The sequence below is a fragment of the Diceros bicornis genome, chromosome X (assembly GCF_020826845.1).
Source record: "Diceros bicornis minor isolate mBicDic1 chromosome X, mDicBic1.mat.cur, whole genome shotgun sequence".
NCBI classification, from domain to species: domain Eukaryota; kingdom Metazoa; phylum Chordata; class Mammalia; order Perissodactyla; family Rhinocerotidae; genus Diceros; species Diceros bicornis.
Genome location: NC_080781.1, coordinates 46,328,444 through 46,349,861, shown reverse-complemented (window position 1 = coordinate 46,349,861; position 21,418 = coordinate 46,328,444). Strand labels below are relative to the sequence as shown.

The following is a 21,418-nucleotide window of genomic DNA, read 5'->3' as shown; positions in this document are numbered from 1 at the left end:
GTATACAGACAGTACTTGAAGCCATGGGTCTGGAGATGATCACTTACAGAGAAGGAAGGAAAAAGGCCCAGAACTGAGTTCTTATTTGATCTAACATTTAAAGGTAAGGCAAAGGAGGAGAACTCAGCAAGAGAGAGGCTGGTGAGGTAGAAGTGAAACTAGTTCATCATGGTCTCATGAAAGACAAAAAGACAGCAAGACTGATCAATTGTGTCAAATGTCAAAATGAGATATGTCCAGAAAAATGTCCATTGAAATTGAGAATCGAGATAACTTGAGGAGCAGTAGTTTCAGAGGGGTGATGGGAAAGGAGGCCAGACTGGAGTGAGTCAGGGAATCAACAGGATGTGAGGCAATATAGTTGGCATGTGTAGAAATCTCTTTCGGAAAGGCTGGCTGTATATGCAAGCAGAGTATAGCGTCATTGAAAGGTAGAGGGGAAGGGAGAAGAAGGGGAGGCAACAGAAAGAAAATCCTTAAAAAGGCTGAGGGTAGGGGACCGTTTAGCCTCTCACTATTTCACCTTAACATAATGAACACTTATGTGGGTTTTGAACGGCACAAATACTGACCAGAATTAGGGCAATCCTCTCCCTAATCTCTTAAAACTTGTCTGAGTGTCCCTCTCTATGTGCTTACATTGCACCTGTACCTGTCACTTCCTTGACTACTAATGAGAAAATGTCTGCCACAGAGTGGGGAAGTACAAAAAAAAAAACCTGGGAAGGGAAGAAGAAATAGACAACATTATCAGTGGTTGCCTCTAGGTGGCAGGTTAACACATTGCTTCATGCTTTTCAGATCCTTCCAAATTTTCTATAATCATGCATCCATTTATAATGAGAATTTTTCTTTTGTACAATTTTTCTTAAGGTAGAAAACAGTGGCCCCTGAGCCAAAGGGCATGCATCAAATTAAGAACAATATCATCTAAACAAATACTTTGGACTGGCTGCTGGCTGCTCTTGGAGCTTCTTTCCTATATCCTCTGCTACTTAATCTTGGAGTTTGGCATACAGCAAGCACTCAATATTTATTGATTTGGTTTATTATTGGTAGGTTAAGAAATGCTGCACACATGTATGGGAGTGTGGATGAATCAAAGTCAGCCTAAAAGTCCCACTGAAATCACAGAAAAGCATTATGGCAGTGTTCAAACAAAAATGCTTAGAGAACGCTAAACACCAATGTGCCACAAAGCAAAATACTTGATTATTTTTGTCTTGCAGTGATTCCCTTTGCCTCGATGCAGTCTCTGAAAGTAAACTCAGGTGAGAACTGCCCAGACCATCCATCATGTCAGGAAGCAACAAGCTGAATCTTGAAACCCAGCCTGCTATTCACTATCTGATTACAAAGGCACAGGCATCAATCATGTTAACTGATTTGTTAAAGGGGACAGACACTACCTGATTGTCAGGCCTTTCCATCCAGTTTAATTTCTGATTATTTACATTAATATCCACCCAACAAATATTCTGAGAACCCATTTATCATCATAATAACAACAGCTAACATTTACTGACCACTTATTATATATTACCTCTAATCCTTACAACTCAGAGATGAAAACTGTTTCCAGTTTACCGAGGCCAAGAATAGCCATATACCCAAGTAAGTGGTAGAATCTGGATTCAAACCAAATTTGCTCCACAACTCTACAGTACACAAAATGTCTATATGCACAGTCTACCCTGCCACCTGCCTCCCACAGACACCAATATCCCTATCCTTGGCCACATAAAACATGACCCTGAGGATTGCTGACCTCGATTTTACCGGACACTGATAGTAAGATGTAACAATAAAGCAACTGAGGAATAGCCTTTACTCACCCAAGACAAATCTGAATATATCTGCAGAAATACCTTGATAGTCTCTCCTTCAAAATCTCAAAACACTATATACCTCAGCTAAGTGTATATGCTTGCTCATGGTACTTTTCTACACTACAGTATACTCAAAGAAAATAAGGGCAGGGATACCAAGAAAGAGAAATCTGAAACCTCCAACACTGAGTTTGGAGGTGAGAATGGTGTCTGAGAACATATCTCCTATACATCCTTTAGCCAACAGCCCTGAGAAGCTGCAGATCATTGAGTTATCCTTCTGGTCATTACTCCCAATTACTTAGAGAGAGAAACTGGCATCAAAAGAATTAGGCAACAAAATAGGGCTTACCAAAGTTGTATATCAGTTTTGCCAGTAGAGAGGAAATGGCAGCATGCCAAGGAGGCCTTCTTAGCATTCCCAACAAAAAATAAAAACAGCAATGCCTGTGTGAAAGTTATGCAAATTAAGGAGGAGGAGACTCTTTGTCTACGCATTTTAAATTGGTGCTCTGGAATAATCCTAGTCTACCCCTTAAAAATGATCTGTCTCCCATCCCCTTCCTTACTTGTGGCTGGATTTGGCACAAAAGATCAATTATAACAATGACCGGTTATTCCCTATCTCATCACATTCAATTTCAAAGATGCAAACGCTTTTTCAGTCTTGCCCACTCCTTACAGAAAATTAAGACAACAGCCTTTAAACTAATACTCTTTATTCAAATGTCAAGAACTTAACCATAGAAAAGCCTGCCACTATCTAATAGGTGAACTTCACCCAGAAGGGCCAGAGGTAGCATTCAATGAGTTTGGGAAAACACATCTATCAAAAGTCAAGCTACTTAAAAATTATCTTAAAAATAATTTACTTAAAAATTAAATCTGGAGTCCTCAACCCTGGCTGTGCAATATCACTTGAGACTTATTTTGAAAACTAAAAATGTCTGGCCATACAAATACTTGACTCAGTAGACATGAGGTAGGAACTTTTTTTTTTTTCAAGCTGTATAGGTGATTTAGCTGCACAGCCAGACTTGAGAGCCACTTTGTTAGATATTATTATGCTTTGCCAATTTGTGACTCACTTAGGAATTTACTTTAAAATAATGGGGCAGGGATGGGGTATAAACAAAACAAAAATAGCCATGCGTTGATAACTGCTGAAGCTGGGTAACATGTACATGAGGGTTTATTATATTATTTTCTAACTTTTGTGTATGTTTGAAAATCTCATAAATTAAAAATATTCTAAATTAAGACTTTATCCTGACAGATCCCTCCATTCCATCTTCTACACTGCTGCCAAAGCAATCTCCCTCAAACTCAAAATCTACCTACATCAAGTGCAAACTCCTTACCTAACCCAGCATCCAAGACACCTAGTCCCCACTTACCTCTCTTACCAGGGCCAAGACATTACATAATATTTCCCTCCACTCCCCACATGCTTTAACCATGTCAAGCTTTTTACAGTTTCTCTAACATTCAGGACTTTTGATACCTTGACTCAGATTGCTTTCTCTGCTAAAATGGCTGCTCCCTGCGTATCCCCTAGAGCCCAGCTTAAATGTCACCTCTATGAAGCCTTTTCAGATATCCCCTTCCCCAGAGTAAAATGGTCACTGCCTCCTTTGTGTCCCCACCATATCCTGCCTATACCCTAAATCCACACACCTCTCTTTATTCACATGTCAGTTTCCCCACTAGAGTGAGTTCTGCATGAGTGGGACTGCATCTATTTATCTTTGCATTCCTATCACCAGCATAGGAACTGTCACTTAGTAGATTAATAAATGAATGACTATCCAGTAAATGTTTAACAAAGCTAAAAAACCCAAATCACATTAAACTCTTCTGGTGAAATTTTCAACTGAGAAAACCAATTTATATGATTCATTCAATCTGCATCTTTCCATTCAACAAATAGTTATGAACATACTATATACAGGGCATTGCAACAGGTGAGCTATGAGATAGCCAGGTGTACAGAAATGTGAAAAAAATCAGAGAAAAAGGAAGACTAGAAGCAATGAAAAAAAAAGCAACAGAAGTCAGTACACAAAAATGCACAATTAAATTACAACTTCCTAGTGGCCAAAGCAAAGCTGGAAATAACCGGCTACAAGATCAACACTACATAAGATAAATCCTTATATAACACCAACCATAATCCTCTTGCTTTGTTAGAAATTTGGATTTTTAGAGATTAAAGTTGCATAAAGCAAAGTACACCTTTAGCAAAAGTGAAACAATTAGCCCAGCTTTTACCTTTGGGTATAGTGCTTTAGTCTAAAAAAATATGTACTAGGAAATATAAGAACAAACAATACAGCAATTTGGACATCTTCCTAATGACATGTAGACTAATCTTTAGATTTCTTCTTGTCCTATATTGAGGGATGACCACAAAAATCCTGAAATTCTATGGAAAATTTCTGCATACGTGGGTATCTTCCTGGGAAGATAGTCAACAGTTTTTACTGACTTCTTAAAGAGATCCGTGACCTGAAAAACACTAGGAACCATCACCCCATAGAAAGATCTCCAAGATATTGTCTGCTTAGCCACTACAATGTTTCCACTTTCATTTATGAAACACAGGCATACATATGTTTATGAAACATAGGTATTTCTCCTAAAGCCACATGATCTCCAAGACATTGTCTGCTTAGCCACTACAATGTTTCCACTTTCATTTATGAAACACAGGCATACATATGTTTATGAAACATAGGTATTTCTCCTAAAGCCACATGACAGGCTACTGTCAAATACAATCAAGACAGTACAGGAAACCAAAGAAACAGAATTCCAACCTTTCTGCATTATTCAGGTCCAATTCTCTCATATCCCTGGGTTTACAAAGAAATATGTAGCATCTCCAAAGATTAACCTCCTCTACGTAATGGGGAATTCTGTATTCCTGGATAAAATCCTCTGGGCCTGAAGTATCCCAAAGAAAGGTAGAAAAGGCACAAACCTTCTATAAAAAGGCTAGATTAAGTATATTTCTAAATAAAAGCTAGGTTTTAATGCCTTAAGATATTCTGATGAAAGATGTATCTATATGGGGGGAGCAGGAGAGACCTCAGTAATGTATTTATTTGCTACCATACATGTGGATTTTTTTAAATTTAGAGTTAGAGACTAAGGAATACTACTGGAAGAAAGTCAAAATGAAGTAGAGGACAACAGCATAATAGAAAGGCCTGGAAGTCAGACAGAACTGGGCTTAAATTCCATTTACCAGCTGTATGATCTTAGATAAGTTACCATACCTCTCTGAGCCTCTCTGTTAAATAAACAAACAACACAGTCTATTGCATAGGATTGCGCCTAGCAAAGAGTAGGCCATATTATTATCTCTTCTATTTATTTTAGCTCCAGATTAATCTAAGGGCAGAAATCTTATGCTGGACATTACATTTTTACACACACACACACACACACACACAGAACTGAAAGCAAAAAAAAGCTGGTCTTTTCAACCTTTCTACATGTTATCTGCATCTGAAGGAGAACATAAAAGTATATACGTATAATCTCCAGACTGTTAGCCTTAAGTACTTACATGAACTGAAAAGTGATATTGAGAAGCTTCAGGTCTCCTTCTCAAGTTAGCTATATTTCTCCAAAGGTTAGTCTACTAAATAATGTTTGGGCCATGCCACTTAAGAATCAGATTTTAACTGTATCTCACTATTTTGAGCTGGTTCAAATGAATTTGGAAGGAACAGAGACAAAGATTCTTTTATATGGTTTAAAAGAACAAGTTATTTATAGCAATTACCAATGTGGCAGCAAACTCCTTTCAGTATGATGAAAATAATTCCAACTTCACAGGTTTGTTATGAGGATCAGATTAGTTCATTGATAAGAAAGCTTTAAAACAAAGCCTTTAGAAAAAAGATTATGTCCCAACATATAGACAATATTGGCTCTGTTGGAATAAATTTAACAGCACCACACACAGCCTGGCACATAGTCATTTCCAATGTTCTTGAAATAAACCAAACAATGTGAACAATCTGCTGCTTTAAAACATTTATATCTAGGGGCTGGCCCGGTGGCGCAAGCGGTTAAATGCTCGCGCTCCGCTGCGGCGGCCTGGGGTTCGCTGGTTCAGATCCCGGTCACGCACCGATGCACTGCTTGGCAAGCCATGCTGTGGCAGTGTCCCATATAAAGTGGAGGAAGATGGGCACAGATGTTAGCCCAGGGCCAGTCTTCCTTAGCAAAAAAAGAGGAGGATTGGCAGATGTTAGCACAGGGCTGATCGTCCTCACAAAAAAAAAAAAAGAGTGAATTGTATCTCAATAAAGCTGCTTTAAAATAAATAAATAAATAAAAATAAAACATTTATATCTATAACATGAAAGGTGTTTGCTGAAAATGAAAGAATAGTATGCAAAGGTACTCTAGTTCCTTGCCACCAACTGATTTTGTGACCTTAGGACAATCTGGGCTTCAAACATACATAAAATGGAAATATAGTAACTAAGATCTCTTGAAGCACTGTCTATATTACTTTGCCTTCAGTTCAAGACAAATGTTAAGTATTAAACATGAACAATCTGAATTATTCTCAAAAACTAAAGAGCAAAAAGTAACCAAGTCAGTTTTCTACATGGCACAAATTCCAATTTTTTTAAAAAAAAAACACTACACTGTTCCAAATAATTCAGTTTTAAGCTGAGTATATTTTTAAAGATTAAATTGTCTTCTCAAGATGGAATATAGGAGCTATTGGTTAACCATCTGGATGAAAATGAGAGCACACACCTAACTTCACACCATTACTTAAACATAGAAAGCTAAATTATAAAAGTATTAGAAGATAATGCAGGGATATATTCTTGTAATCTTGGCAAAGATCTTCCAAGAAAGATATGCAACCTAGAAACCATAAAGGAAAGACAAAAAAGGGCAGATGTGACTACATAAAAATTCCAAACCATAAACACAGAAAATATTTGCAATAGGTTAGAGAAAGGATTAGTATTTCTAATATACAAAGAACTCCCAAAACTAAGACAAACAATCCAATTGAAAACCAAGTAAAAAGGCATGAATTTGCAATTTGCAGAGGATATAAACATTTGCTCATCCTCACAAGTAATTACAGAAATGCTAATAGCAGCAAGGAGGTGCTATTTCTCACTGATCAGACTGGTTAAAATTAAAAAGATCAGGGGCCAGCCCAGTGGTGCAAGCAGTTAAGTGCACACGCTCCGCTGTGGCAGCCCAGGGTTTGCCAGTTCGGATCCTGGGCACGCACCGACACACCGCTTGTCAAGCCATGCTGTGGTAGCGTCCCATATAAAGTAGAGGAAGGTGGGCATGGATGTTAGTCCAGGGCCAGTCTTCCTCAGCAAAAAAAGAGAGGAGGATTGGCAGATGTTAGCTCAGGGCCGATCTTCCTCACAAAAAAAAAAAATTAAAAAGATCAACATCTTGTTTTGGCAGATATAGGTGGAGAAAAGGACACTCATAGACACTGCTGGTGGGAATGGCAATTCAATATAGCCTTTCTGGAGATCATGTGGCAGTACCTATCAAAAATTTAAATGGGTACCACCCTTCGACCCAGAATGAATTCTACTTCTAAGGCTCAACAACAGAGAAGGATTAAATTATAGTAGACCCATGCTTTGGGACACAATGCAACCATTAAAAAGAATGGAGTCGAGCCATATAGTCTAACGCATAAAAATATGTATAGTACACAAATGGATAAGCATAGTATGTAAACGCTAAAAGGTATAAAAGGATATATACAAATTGTTAACAGATTTCTGAAGTGTGGTATGAATAAAAGGAGACTGCTCTTTTGGAGGGGACACTAATTTTTAACTGAAATGTTTATCTTGTCTGAATCTTTTTTTTTTTTTTTTTTACAGCAAACAAGTTACTTTTATAATTCAAAACAGCTGAAAAGGAAGGAAAAAAAGATGGGTTTAGAAAACATCACTTTAATTTCAAAGTTTTACAAGCAGGAAATTCAGTCCCATCTACAGGTTTATAGCACCCATAAATATGCATGAAAACACAGAGCCAAATCAAATTGCCCCATGAAAGAGCTCCAAATTGACCCAATGTTGAAAAGTAATAACCACAGCCAAAAATGTAAAGAAACTGAGCTTTCTTTGGATTTTTAACTTTCTCTTTTACCTTTATACTCTCTTAAATCTTCCTCATTTTTGAGGTAACTGTTTTATAGGAAGGGGCCACTTATTCTGCACTTCTCTGGAGGACACTTGCTGGCACATTTAGAAATAGAGATTAAGTTCAGTTTCAAGAAAAGATATAGCATAGTGGAAACAATACCAGACTAGGGTAACCTGGGTTCAATGCCCAACTCCACCACTAACCAGCCATGTTACCTCGGACAAGTCATTTCCCCTAATCTGGGGAATGGATAATATCAAATATATGGTTATGGATAATATAAAATAAAGGGTCTCATCCAGCTCTTCTGTTGGACATGGAGAAGACTACCATTTTAAAGCCACTGGTAATTTGTTTTGCTAGAGTTAGAGATTTGAACTCACCCATGAAGGCCATCTGCCTTTACTTTTAAAAAGCAAAATTCTAAAATGCTCTATGTAAAAGGTTGTCATCAAGTGATAGCTGCATCTCTCCAGACTATACTTCCTTTTAAGGCTGGCCTCCCCAATACAGTTAAGAAAATTCGAGGAGCAGGGAACTGGAGTCCCGAATTAGGTCAACAGACTGCAAGGCACCCTAGGCTGAAGGAGTCAAGCTAGCCCCTGTAAAATACGGCAGCAGATGTAGGTGTAAGGAGAGAGCCATCTATAGCAATGATACTAGATCTATCTAGGTTTATGCTCTTCTCTAATACTAATGTATCAAGGCTTACCCTGAGGTGCTGTCATACATGTAAATCAACATAGATTATATACTAAACATACCACAATGAATAATACAGGATAGTCTTTCTAAAGGACAATTTGGCAATAAGTATCAAAGGCCTCACATTTTTGCATTCCAATTCTAGAAATTTCTTAAGGAAATAAACACGGACGTCACAAAGATTTCTCCATTAGGATGTTCCTATGCTTTTTTCCTTCATTCAACGCTTATTTACTGAATGCCTACTGTGTCCTAGGAAGCATTGTTTAAGATCATGAAAAACTAGGATTTAAAGGTTTGAATATAGGGAATTGGTTAATAAATTATAAACCATGCACACAACAGAATATAATGTAGCCATGAAAAACACTATACAAGTATACACTATGACAGGGAACAGGGGTCAATATATTAAGTGGGAACAGCAAATTTAAAAATACCACTTCTTATATTGGTTTGGAGAAACAGCTAAGAAAAGACAATTTGGGGACAACTGAGGAAATTTGAAAATGGACTAAATATTAGATAATATTAAAAAAAGAACCAATTCCCTACGTGTGGTAATGGTATTGTGGTTCTGTAGGTCATCTTATTCTCAAGACATGCATGCTGAAGGATATAAGGATGAAGTGCCATACTTACTTCATATGCTTCAGAAAAATTAAACACACATATGTACATATAAATCAAATATAGAAATTTTTAATTGTTAGATATAGCTGGTGATGTACAGTCGCTTATTGTGCTATTCTTTCAGCATTTTTATGTTTGGAAATTTTCATAATAAAAAGTTGGAAGGAAGGTAATGAATTACATTCTAAAAAAGAGTATCTTTGAAAAAAATATGTTTATGCTACACAAGCATCAAGAAAAGCCTTGGAAGAATATACTGTGAACCAACATGTCAACAGTATTTATCTCTGAATGGTAGTATTTCAGGAGATTTCTGTGCTTACCTGTATTTTTCAACAATAAGCCATGTATACTTCTATAATCATGAATAATATTACTTAAAAGTAAAGTCAGGAAAGTGTTTTCAAACAAGAGTTACAATAAAATGAGCAAATGACTAAATAAAGTCCCATTCCCAAAGCTTTCTTATTAAATGATTTTACAAACTCTAAAGTAGTATGCAAATTTAATATCACACAAGTAATAACAGACTGTTGTATGGACATCACAGTTTTGGAATTTCTACTTATGTGAGTAATTTATACCATTCTCACAGTATAAAAATTCAAGCAATTCATGGTAATGGTCACAAGAGGGAAGGGAATGCTGGGTTAAAGTATTACTAAAAAGTATTGCCCCTTTATCTGTATTACCTCCCCCCTAAAAGACCTGAGGCAAAATAAATGTTAAAAATGATCAATTTGGGGGGGGATAGGGAAAGATTTTTTGTTCTATTATTCTCTGTCCTCTTCAGTATATTTTAAGTTTCTCAGAAAAAGAAATGCAAACATTACAGAAAAAGGTGAAGTTCCCCTCAACCACTCCTCCCAAATAAACTTATCAGTTTACCTCAGTTTTTAAAATAAATATAAATAGCACTATACAGTATATACTACCTTGCAACTTGCCAAAATTATCTCCAAAACAGCTGTATTAATTTATATCACTTGTAGGCAGTATAAGACCAGACTCTTCCCTATATTTTTGCCACGACTTGATTATTACCAAATTATTTTTTGCCAATCTAATGGTTTAAAAAGATCTCATTTTAATTTGCATTTCTGATGTTTAGTTTAGTATCTTTTCCTGTTATTGGACGTTTTTAGTTCCTATTCTGGGAAAACCCTGTCCTTAATTTTCTACTGGACTTATTTTTAAAATGTTACTCTTATCATTAAGATGGGAACATACCAACCAAAATGTTAATGGTGACTGAATATTGTTGTGGGGGTAGGAATCTTTTCCCAAAATAAGAACACATTTTCTAGTTTTTCCTAAATTAATTCAGTAATAGAAACTAGAAAATGATGATAAAGTGGGTGAAAAAAAAATCCTTTTAGATCAAAGTATTACCTTCAGGGTACTCTACTATAGGAGCACATAACATCCTTAAGGAGCTCATAAAATCCAGCTCAAAGAAATAAACACATCTAAAGTACAAGAAGTGTGAGAAAATCAAATAATGGTTGAAGCTACTGATTCATTTGGGATACACTGAACTAACTTCATCTGTATGGTATTTTTGAGTTCATGATATACTTTTCATGTATCTTGTTTAACCCTAACAAAATTCTGTGTGACATTTTCTGATCCCTCCTGTAAACTGCTACGGCACATTCTGTTCACTCCTCATGTTATTATACTGATCCCTTTGAGTGTGATTTGCAAATCTCCTTCCCCTAGTAGACCATGCTGTCCTCCATTCTCCAGCTGCTTATCTTTGTATTCCTAGTATCTGGCAGTATTGAATATGTCCTCAAATATTTGTTAAGTGAATGAGATATTGCCACCCCCACTTAAAGGATGAGGAAACGGGCTCAGTGATGATGTGATTTGCCCCAAGTAACATAACTATTAAGTATTTATTTTGCATAAATTATAATGGCCTTATCTTTGTAGGGTACCCTATAATTTAAGCATTTTAAAATACATCATCTCACTTTAATGCTCGGAGCAACCTATGAAATAGGCTTTTTGATGACCATTTTATAGATTAGAATGAAAATTTAGGGCCAGCCCCGTGGCTTAGCGGTTGAGTGCACGTGCTCCGCTACTGGCAGCCCGGGTTCGGATCCCGGGCGCACACGGACGCACTGCTTCTCCGGCCATGCTGAGGCCACGTCCCACATACAGCAATTAGAAGGATGTGCAACTATGACATACAACTATCTACTGGGGCTTTGGGGGGGAAAAAAAAGGAGGAGTGTTGGCAATAGAGGTTAGCTCAGAGCCAGTCTTCCTCAGCAAAAAGAGGAGGATTAGCACAGATGTTAGCTCAGGGCTGATCTTCCTCACCAAAAAAAAAAAAAAAAAAAAAAAGAATGAAAATTTAGTGATAAACCCTAGGCTCACTCAAAAAATCCTAGTTTATATGAAGTACAGCTGTCTCTACATACTTGATAGATCACCAACTGGGTATAGGAGCCTCTATCTTTATATGGCAAATATCTTGGGGGATAGTGGGGGGGAGGGGGGGAAAGGGAAAAGGCAGCTAGAAGACGGTTAAAGCAACAGGGCAGAGGCTGGAGACTAGGTATAGGTGTATCTTAAGACCATAAGCTGATATAGTGTCAACTGCATGTGCCACTTTGAAATCCAATCTTGGCCCAAAGGTTTTTCTTAATATTATCCTGTATTCATAGAAGACAATTGCAGGCTTTCTCACATATCAGCAGTCTCAAAGACTGGGGAGGGATATAGAGCTAAGGAGAGCTTCAAGAAACAACAGACTTGTTATATCATGCATGGACAAAGCAGGGGAAGAAATTTTTCTTTTTTTTTTAAAGATTTTATTTATTTTTCCCCCCCAAAGCCCCAGTAGATAGTTGTGTGTCATAGCTGCACATCCTTCTAGTTGCTGTATGTGGGACGTGGCCTCAGCATGGCCAGAGAAGCAGTGCGTCGGTGCGAGCCCGGGATCCGAACCCGGGTCGCCAGCAGTGGAGCGCGCTCACTTAACCACTAAGCCACGGGGCCGGCCCAGGGGAAGAAATTTTAACACAAAGGAAAAAGCTAAGGAAGTTTAAACATGATCTCACTTACAGTCCTTAACTGGACTGAATTTCTCAAGGGCAGAGACCAACTCTCATTCATTTTATGTCCCTAGCTCCTTGTACTTAGAAACACTCAGTAAATGCTTGTTAAACTGAATGAAGACAGGTAAGAAGTGAGAGAAAAAGATTTAAAAAAAAAATGGTTTCCAATTTACTGAGCACTTACTATGTGCCATGCACTGTACTTTAGGTAATATATAAAATATTGGCAGGGATAATATTTACCTCTTTTCTAACCTGCTATATATGGTGCTCCTCAAGTATGTTAATAGTGGTGATACTGATGACTATTAGGAAGACTCATTACGGGTTACTAAGGTTACAGCGGAACCTTGAACAGAAGAAACTTGAACAGTAGGGGGCTGTGTAGGTGGAGGGAGATCAAGGCAACCAACGTACTGCACATTACCACAGAACTGGGTAAGACCCTTCAGAGGGTATGAATGTGACTCCTAAGGCTTGGCCAAGTGAAAAACTCCTCTGGTGGAACATTCAGTTATCACTGGCCAGAGTCTTAGCCCCAGAATGACCAAAGAACAAACTCCATTCCTCCCCACCACTGATGACTTCAACACAGACCTAAAGGATCCAGACAGGCTTTGCTAACTGACCATCACTTCACCACCGTGACTGCGCATCTCTGGGCTGTTGAAAGGGTTAAGTGAAATAGTATGTTAAGACGAATTACCATCTACTGACCACCTACAGTGTACTACATCTTACATTTTCTCATTTAATCTCAGTAACCCCATGAATAAGGTATTTTCCCCAGATGAAGCAACTGATAGGTTACCTTGCCCAAAGTGACAGAACTATTAAATGGCCAGAAAAAAATTTAGAAATTGTGCATTTATCCTGCCCTTCTTATATAAACTGTACCACTGAATAACTTTATAAAATTATTCCAGCTAATATATGAAAACAAAATGATAGCGTTAGAATGTCACCATTTTGCAACTCCCAATGAACTAAGGGACCTAAGCTTTGGAAAGCAGTGGTTGTTAACATTTAAAAAAAACCCAAGACATCATTACAACCTCATGAATGTTAAATGAACACATCACCGCCGATGTTCTTGCCAAAAGGAATGAACCTGAACTTATAAAGCCTCTGGATCCAGCTGTCAATTTACAGGAAATACAGAGGACAGAAGAACATGTTGAACTGCACTGAGCATGCAATCAGCAAAATTCAATCTGTGGGGAATTCTATAGGTCAAATGGCCCAAGCTCTTCAACAGATATAGTATAAGGAAAAGAAAACGAAGAAAGGAGAGCTATAGATATTTTTTTTATATAATTTTATTTATTTATTTTGCCCCCAAAGCCCCAGTAGATAGTTGTATGTCATAATTGCACATCCTTCTAGTTGCTGTATGTGGGACACGGCCTCAGCATGGCTGGAGAAGCAGTACGTCGGTGCGCGCCAGGGATCCGAACCCGGACCACCAGCATTGGAGTGCGCGCACTTAACCGCTAAGCCACGGGGCCAGCCCGAGAGCTACAGATATTCAAAAGACAATTCAAGTTTTAAAAAATGGATAGCGGCCAGCCCAGTGGTGTAGTGGCTGGGTTCTTGCACTCCGCTTCAGCCGCCCGGGGTTTGCAGGTTCGGATCCTGGGTGCGGACCTATGCAACACTCATCAAGCCATGCTGTGGCGGCATCCCACATACAAAAAATAGAGGAGGATTGGCAGGTGTTGGCTCAGGGACAATCTTCCTCAAGCAAAAAGCAGCAGATTGGCAACAGATGTTAGCTCAGGGCCAATCTTCCTCACCATCAAGAAATAAAAAATAAAAATCAGACAAAGTAAGTTATACTGTCCAGGGATGCACACTTGGATGATAAAACCATAACAGAATGCAAAGAAGTGATGACTATAAAGTCAGAATAGTAGATAATTTCAATACTGTGATTGGGATGGGCACATGGAAGGACTTCTACGGTGACAGGCAAAGTTCTATTCCTTGACTCGAGGTGGTGGTTACGAAAGTGTTTGCCTTAAAATAATTTATTAAACTGTAAATTTGTTTTGGGGTGGTTTTCCTTATCTGTATTCTATTTTCTACAATAAAAGGAAAACATTCTAATCACATTAAAGCTGCTTACATATGGCATGTTTTCATTCATGTGAAATGCCCAGAATAGGCAAATCTATAGAGACATAAAGTAGATTAGTGGTTGCCAAGCACTGGAGTGGCTGGGAGAGAGAAGGGGAATGATTACTAATGGGTACTGGCTTTCCTTAAAAGGTGATGAAAATGTTCTAAAATTGATGTGGTAATGATTGTACAACTGTGAACATACTAAAAACCACTGTACACTTTAAATGGGTGAATTGTATGGTATGTGAATTATATCGCAATAAAGCTGTTAAAAAAAAAAGTCTAAGATACCCCAGTTAAGTCAAGACACACTTTTAAAATAAAGATGGCACTGGGGCCTGAGAACCTGCATTTCTGACAAGTTCCCAGGTGATGCTGCTGATGCTGATCTGGGGACCACATTTTGAGACTCACTGCAACAAAGGATTTCAAAACTGCTGCTAGCTGAAGGCAGTACTAAACAGCACTGAAGAAAAAAGTGCTTTACTCAGGGACTGAGAAATTGGTCCAGAAAAAAAAAACAGTTAAAATTCTGTGCCAAGCACTGTTCTATTCCCTGACCATCAACATCAGCATCTCCTGGGAACTCCTTGGAAATGCAAATTATCAGGCCCCTCCCAGACCTACAGAATCAGGAACTCGGGGGGTGGAGCCCAGCACTCTGTTTTAGCAAGCCCTCTATGTGAGCTAAAAATTTCAGAACCACTGTTCTAAGCACTTTACATGCACTAACTCAGCTAAATTAAACTTCTCTAAAACCCTATGAGGTAGGTAACACTATTACTACCATTTTACAGATTGAGAAGTGTGGCACAAAGGTTAAATAACTTGCACAAGACGTCACAGCTTGTAAGAAACTTGAACCCAGGGAGTCTGACTCCAGAGTCCATGTTCTTAATCACTGTGCTGCAAGATCTTTCCACCTCTAAGAACTCAACTGGCAGAATGCAATAATAAAGAATTAGTAGTGGAAGTAAAAAAAAAAGAAAAAAAGCAAAGACCAGGAGAAATATGCCTCACTATAAAGACAAGCAAATAAGAAAATAATCGCAGCAAATAATATAATCACTAAAGCAATCTTCCAAACAGGTTCCAGGACATAAGCAGCCACCAAATACAATATACCCAAGTACTTCCAGGACAATTATCTCTGGTATCTAATTATAAAGACTTAAATAAAACCTGAGTTATGCTAAAGATGGTACATAAATTCAAGGCAATATGTTCACACTTACCAATCTTTAAAATCTAAATGATTATACTAAAAGGTCATTCCAGAATAATTTCCATCTCCCTACTCCTAGTCCCTTTTAGTCACTAAAAGATTACTGAAAAGGAAAAACTGCTTTCTTTCAACATCTAAGATTATACAATCAGAATCTCAGAGTTGAAAAAGAATTTTCACATTCATCTAGCCCAATCAGCAACCCTGACTGAATCAATCTACAATACCAATCTCCATTTAATGACACATTCATAAGAAGCTAAAACCAACTCCAACTTTCTGTAAAATCACATCCTGGAATCAATCCATGTCACCATTGTAATTTTTAAAGCCAAATGATTAAAAACTTTTTAAGGGAACTCAAAGTTGAAAATGCACAGGTTAACAGCCCAAAAAAAACATAGTTTTTTTTGGAGAGAAGAGCCACTCCTTCACTATTTGAAAAGCATTTCTATAACCAGAAGACCAAGCTGGTCAACAAGTACATCAAGTTTTAGCAACTCAACCCCATGACACATCAAACGAGAGGGCTTCCAAAGAATCTTCTGAGCTGAATTATCCCTGATATTAACATAAACATCTGGTAACCAGTCACTGAAGAAACGAGTCAGGGAACAATACAGCAAAACACCCAGAGCCCAAGTGCTTATAACTATCAACCTTATAGATGGTGAGATCATTGTAAAGCAGCCTAATACGGTTACAGCTACATATCAGATTTTAACAACTTAATCTACCTGCAGGAGAGGTCACATGGAATGCGAAGGGCAAATATTTTCAAAGCAGCCAAGTTTGGCATTTTAATAATACTTTGAACCCATGGTTGAAAACCCACAACAAAAGAAAAAAAAAAAAAACGAGAGCATTTCCATTGTAAACTTGTAGCTGTTAAGAACTCTGGAAACAATTCAAATATTGAAATGCCTACTGTGTGTAAAGCTTTGTCCCAAAAATCTACAGTTATCCTAGTTTCACAAACTCAGGATTAGAAGGTTTAAGTGACCTTGTTCAAACTTCCTAACTATAGAAAACTCAGAAAAGGGGTAAATATCTAATCACTCATTATATGCAATATGCTCAAATTATTTTTTTTCAAATGGACTTCACTGCAACTCTCAAGAAATCACTTCTTTAATACTTAGTCCATTTTCAACTAGCGATCTGATTTCTCCATTAACGAACAAAGAACTGAAAAGCCTGAACTCATGATCCATAGCACTGGTGATTCGCTGTCACATTTTATCTAAATATATCAAAAACTTTCATTCATGACCTCTACCCTCTTTGACTCTTCAACTTGAAATCACTATCATTTTAAAGGCAAGCACAAGTGGCTTTGTTCTGCCCCCATTTGTGCTTAAGTCAAAGGCTGGCTGAAGCCTACGTATCCAACTTCCATTCTCAGATTTTGACAGTGGAAGGGACATACATTAGATCCCAAGATGGCCAGTGCTGCACAAGGAAAGAAATGAACAGTTTAAAGGACTTTATGCTGGGGAAACATCACTTCCAGAAGAAATAAAATAAAAAATAACAACAGAAAACTTCAGTTGTGTATAATAGCTGAAAATCAGGACATAAGTGGAAGCTCTCAAAAAGTGTTTAGTACTGCCATTTCTAAAACTATATTATAGCCAGAGGAACTCATCACTAAGTCTTAATAGCTTAGAAGTTATGGGTCAGAGCAGCTGAGATACTAACATCAAAAGAATAAAAAGAAACATTATAAAGTAGTACAAAAATAACTAAACCACCTAAGGAAATTGAAACTATAATGAAAAACCCCAAAGGCACAATCAGGTCATTATCTAGGAAACATCAGCTTCTTCTGCAAAGAGGCCTACTTTTTCAGGTGGAGCAGTAAGCAGAGCCAAGACATGGAACTGAAGTCAGGTTTCAATTAAATGACTGCCACAGAAAAAGGAAGCCATGACTAGTTATTTTGGGATAGTGCCTAGGCCAGCAGTATCAACTCCAACTAGGATACAGGAGATTACTGCCATTGTTCCATTATAATGGGGTCCTCCAGGGTCTTTAACTTAGCAAGAATGGGTTAGATTCCACTACTGAGATGTAATTACCAAATGTGGGGGAAACTCTACAGAAGAATTTCTTCAACAAATAAATCGGAAGAAAAAAACAAAAGGGAGGGAACCTGCAGATTAAGATAGATTTAAGAGATATATCAATCCTCCTTTGTGATAAATGGACTTTCTTTGGATCTTGATTCAAACAAACAGTAAAATTTGAACACTAGCTTCGTATTTGATATTTTAAAAATATCACTGTTAATTCTTTTGAGTTGTGATAATGGTTTTGAGATTATGTTTAAAGAGCCCTTGTCTTTTAGAGCTGCAAATTTTTTGCAAATAAAAATAATATGACAGCAGGGGCTTATTTCAAAATAATCTGGGGTGGGGGCAGTGGGTAGAAGTATAGATGAAATAGAATGGCTGCAAGTTGATAACTGTTAAAGCTGGTGATGGGCACAAACAGGGATCATTATACTATCCAATTTTTGTATGCCTGAAATTTTTCATAACTCTTTAAAAAAGAATTGGTTAGACATAATATCTTACAATTTTATTTTCTGAATGATGCTTAGGGTGATTTAAAAAATCATGTAGAGACAGAATTCATTTAAACAGTTTAATTTAGCAATGAGCTCCACTTAAATGCAAGAAGCAGCCAGTGTCACATCAGATCCAGACAACAGAAGAAACTGAAGTAGCTCAGTTACAGAATGGAAACACATACACCCCCACTATCTTCATTCCAGGAAGTAAAATACAAATACTACCCACAAAGATCTACAAAAACTAACCTAAAATCACAGCCAATCATACTCATCCTGGTGGGAAATCCCAACACTGCTCCAACAGCTTCCTGAACCTTCCTGACCAAGTTGGTCTGCTGGTTCTTCTGGAGCACTAACCCACTCAGGTCAGACTATTGGAGGACCTACAAAAAAAAAAGTGCAGGGGGGGAGAGATACACAACACATTTATTAGGGTGTGGGGGAGCTAACCACTGTATCAATGTTCAAACATAATCACAGTTATTATTTCTTAAGCAATAGCTCTCATGTATTAATTTGAATATTGTAGGACCTGCCTTGAGCAGTAACAAGAATTCAGAACCAACAGCTAAAACAACTCTTCTAATCTGACATTTAAGACAACACCACTGAAAACTCAACTCAGTTCTAAACCCAAATAAAATTACCGGGGATAATGATTATTTTATAGACAACTTTATATCTTCACTGTAAATTGAGACTAAGGTAATGTTAAGTTCACTAGTTTTTGTGAAAAAATTGCACACATAAAAATTATTTTTCACCTTCATACATGCTTTTTGGCTATACTGGGAAACAAACGATAAACACCCTGGAAACTCAGGTCGAACTTTGCCACTGAACCTCAGACCAAGTTTTTAACTGGTATTGCCACTCTTTACTCTCTTAAGAGATCTACCTAGAACAAACTAAACCTTTTAGGTCGCACCTAGATTATCATTCCCAGATTTATTCTAGTTCTGAATGAGAAGGGTGAAATTGGGGTTTAGTTAATTTCTGATCACTGCTTGACCTATTGTAAAGGGCACCAAGGCAGAATCTCAAAACAGAAAGTGATCTCCTGTCCTCTAATGAAAAAGGGGGAAAATTCTATTACCTGCAAAGCACTTCAAACTAAATAAAGCAAACCCTGAAGCTCAAAACTAGTGTCCACATAAGTTAATTACCAGATGGTTACCCACAGTAAATTTTTAATCCTAGGTAAATGCTTCACCATCATAGCCTATCATCCAGCCAAAGTAATTAGAAAAAAACATTCACTTTAATATTGGTCTAAATCAAAATATTAACAGTAAAGAAAACTACCTACAAATTGAATCGTCATTTTTATTTAAAGAATGTTGGAAAATATAAAATGGCAAAAACACAACAGGAAATAGTGTATTAAAGAACTGGTAGTAAATCACTTTGGAAAAGAAGCTTGGTATCGCAAACCACCTTTATAAACTCTCTCAGATAGGAATTTTCCTACTCAGGTGAGGCCAAATAGCAGATCCCCACACCGATCTGAGGCACCAAAGAAAGGAGGTAGGGGACAATCAGTATGAACACTTGAAAACTAACTAGCAGAAGTTCCCTTTATTACTGTGAGAAGCATGGCACCAAATGTCATTACTTTCCTGTGGTGAATGACAAAACAGACTGCCTTTGAAGGAGCGGAAGGAGGGAGTAGGCAAGGGATGAGGCACCCCTTCCAAAAGGCAGAACACCTGGGTGTGGTTCTTGACAAGAACATTATGGCTGGTGGTCATTCCAGGATAGTGATTTTGCACTAAAATTCCCAGACTGGTAGAAGGTTAACACAAGTGGGAATTACATTCAAACATCATGAACCATTGGAGAAAAAGAGTTTGGCAGATGAGGAAGAAAAAAATACAAAAATGATAGAACTGGCTTAGAAATATACTAAAAATTTACAGTTAAAAGAAAAAAAAACGCTTATTCTTTCCCAGATCATAAAACTACCATATGACAGATGCATCTGCCAACGTATTCTAACACCAACAACAAGTAACCACAATTTATTGTGTGCCTACCATAAGCCAGGCACTTTGTACAAACTGTCTAATTCTAGCAACTCTAAGCGCTATCCCCATTATAGATGAAAAAAATGAGAATCTGAAAAGTAATTTGCCCAAAGTCTCAAACTTCGATGTGAACCCAAAGCACACAGTATTTCCACCATACCAGGCTGCCTCCCTTGACTGGAGAATGTTGGTGCCTCCTCAACTACAGAACATTGGGGCTAAGAGAAAACAGTGCAGAACATGTAATCTAAAAAGGAAACAGATGCTAGAGAATTGTCTATAATAATGGCGGGGCGGAGGAAAAAGGCAGAAAAGGGCAATGATTGAGGAACAGGAGATAATCTATCAAAGCTATTTTATTTTCTAGCACATGGGAGGAGGGGGGATGTAGTGGAGCCTGACAGGGGGTTATCTTCTCTCTAGGGGATTCAGCTCCTGGAAAAACAGCATGGGGTACGGGGAATAAAAGGATTAATAAGTGAAGCATGTAAGAGGTGGTAAGCAGCAACGATCGATATCCACAGACCAAGAGGCCACAGAACTCAGAGCAAGGCAGAGAAAAGGGGCGGTTCCGAGCTGGCACCGGGGATGGTGGGGGACTGAAAATAAAAAGTTGGTTTACTCAAGGATTATCCTCTAGAGCCTTTTTTGAGAGGTTTTTTTTTGGAGGAGAGGGAGGTTATGAGGAAGGGAAGGCTAACGGACCCGAGAACGAAGAGGTCACGAAGACTGCAATAATCCAACCACCAACCCATTCACTGTTCCGCCTAAGGGTGGTGAGCAGTATGCAGAACTGGAGAAATCAGTGCCCTGTGCTCGGATAAGGGTCATACAAGCGTGCAGATCCGAGGAAACGGAAGGCTACTATGGCTCCATCCACAAAGATGGAGTAAATCCAGAGAACGAGAAAGGCTCTATTCAACGACTGCGTCAAAGGGGACCAAGGGAAGAGGGAAACCGGATGGGCTGGGGGACTTGGGCTAAACTCTTCCTTCCTTAGTAGGACTGAGGACGGAGTGATGGGGAAAAACTTTAAGTCGCCCTCTTAAATA

General features: G+C 38.0%; 1 protein-coding gene across 11 annotated transcripts in view; it reads right to left on the bottom strand.

The window, feature by feature from the left end:
- Nucleotides 1-21,418, bottom strand: part of HUWE1 (HECT, UBA and WWE domain containing E3 ubiquitin protein ligase 1) — a 161,602-nt gene that overhangs the window by 136,754 nt on the left and 3,430 nt on the right. For 10 of the 11 annotated variants that reach the window (XM_058535926.1, XM_058535934.1, XM_058535935.1 and 7 more), the window contains one exon: nt 18,586-18,722. The exons of the other annotated variant lie outside the window; for it this stretch is intronic. The gene's annotated coding sequence lies outside the window, so the exon portion shown is untranslated. The remainder of the gene's footprint in view (nt 1-18,585; nt 18,723-21,418) is intronic. 11 annotated transcript variants of the gene reach the window in all.